Source organism: Bidens hawaiensis, unplaced genomic scaffold (assembly GCF_021521415.1).
Source record: "Bidens hawaiensis isolate Kalapana, Puna unplaced genomic scaffold, B.hawaiensis_p1.1 tig00020883_1, whole genome shotgun sequence".
Taxonomy (NCBI): Eukaryota; Viridiplantae; Streptophyta; class Magnoliopsida; order Asterales; family Asteraceae; genus Bidens; species Bidens hawaiensis.
Genome location: NW_027493211.1, coordinates 40,661 through 42,915, shown reverse-complemented (window position 1 = coordinate 42,915; position 2,255 = coordinate 40,661).

Here is a 2,255-nt window from a genome sequence, read left to right as displayed (position 1 = left end):
AAGATTCTAACTCATTGTTTTATTGTGCAGGAACAGTTGAACAGGGCTGCCAACAATCTTTGGATTGTAGATAGCGGCTGTTCCCGGCACATGACTGGCAACAAACACTTGTTGCAAGATTTAAAACCTGTTCAGGGAGCTAGAGTTAGTTTTGCTGGTGAAAGTGGAGGACGAATAACTGGAAGAGGAACAGTGTCAAATGGGAGGATGACACTAGAGAATGTGAATTTTGTGGAGGAGTTAAAGCACAATCTGCTAAGCGTGTCGCAGATTTGTGATAAAGATTATACTGTCCATTTCACGAAAGATGAAGCAATTGTGTTAAAGCCTGGTTTTCAAATACCCGAAGAATGGATTGTGATGAAAGCTCCACGTGAGACAAACACTTATGTGATGGATATGAGGTCAACTGTAATGTTAACTGGAGAATCATGTTTACTGACAAAAGCTAGCGAATCTGAATCGGAGCTGTGGCACAGGAGGATGGGACATATTCATCTTCGGAAGATGAACTACCTTGTCAAAAATGGGCTTGTGATTGGTGTTCCTTTAAAAAATTTCAACTTTGAAGATAAATGTATTGCATGCAAGAAAGGAAAACAACATAAGAAAAGCCATCTCACCAAGAAGATTAATTCAATAGGTGGTACTCTAGAGTTACTTCATATGGATCTCTTCGGTCCAGTGAATGTACAAAGTCTTGGCGGTACTTCCTACTGCTTGGTGATAACTGATGATTACTCGCGATACTCGTGGGTATACTTTCTGAAAACTAAAGATGAGACTGCTCAGATGGTAAAGAATCTAATTACAAAAGTTGAGAATATCATGAGCAAATCAGTTAAGTACATCAGAAGTGACAATGGGACGGAGTTCAAAAATTTTGAAATGGAAATCTTCTGTCTTCAGAAGGGCATTGAGCATCAATTCAGCGCTCCGTATACTCCACAACAGAATGGAGTAGCTGAAAGGAAGAACCGAACGTTGATAGAAGGAGCCAGAACTATGCTGGCTGACTCAAAACTTCCTGTGATGTTCTGGGCTGAAGCGGTGGCTACTGCCTGCTATGTTCTGAATCGGGTGTTAACGGTTAAGAAGCTTGGAAAAACGTGTTATGAGCTTATGCAAGGAAGGAAGCCCAACTTGTGCGGTCTTGAGCCATTTGGGTCTCCTTGTTCGATTTTGAAGCCTAACTCGAAATTTGGGGAAGTAGCTGATGAGGGAATCCTCGTTGGTTACGTTGTTGGGACCCCCAACAGACGGATCTTCAATACTTCCACTTGCAAGGTGGAGGTGGTCTGTAACACTGACATTACTAGTTACCAACCGCCAAAACCAAGCAATGGACCGGCGGAGCTCTTTGATTATGTTAAACTTTTTAAGTCGTTTAACGTGCCTGATCTGGAGATTTCTGAAGTGGAAGAAACTACTGCGACGAAGATGATTTTTGATGACGAAGAGAATTTACTGCACCATCAGATGACTGAAACATCTCAACCTTCCACATCAAACCCTTTCAATACCCCTGCGGCCTCAACTGAAGACGAATTCATTAATCCGTTTCACTCTCAGCCTGAAACAACCATAGATGAGCTCTCTTCAAACTTAGAAGACAATCTGCATGTCGGTGCTGTACCGACCACGAGAATTCACAAGAATCACCCACTGGAGAATGTTATAGGTGATGTGACCTCCGGTGTACAAACCAGAAGTAGTTTGACCGAGAACACCTGTGTCTATACCAGCATAAGAGACACAGGTATACTGAATGAATGTTTGTACTCCTGCTTTATAAGCCAAATTGAACCAAAAAATTATCAAATGGCTTTAAAGGACAGCTCGTGGGTCGATGCCATGCAGGAAGAGTTGGCTCAGTTCAAGAAGATGGAAGTGTGGACTTTGGTTGAAAAACCAAAGCATGTGCATGCTATAGGCACAAAATGGGTGTTCAAATGCAAGAGAGATGATAAGGGAATAGTCGTGCGTAATAAGGCGAGGCTGGTGGTTAAAGGTTTCAATCAACAAGAGGGTATTGATTACAATGAAGTTTTCGCTCCTGTTGCCCGGTTAGAAGCAATTCGACTGTTTTTGGCATTTGCTGCTTTTAAGAAGATGAAGGTTTTTCAGTTGGATGTTAAGAGTGCGTTCCTTAACGGGAAAGTTGATGAGGTTGTGTATGTTGAGCAACCTCCGGGTTTTCCAGACCCGGACTTTCCTGATCACGTATACAGGTTGAGCAAGGCATTATATGGGTT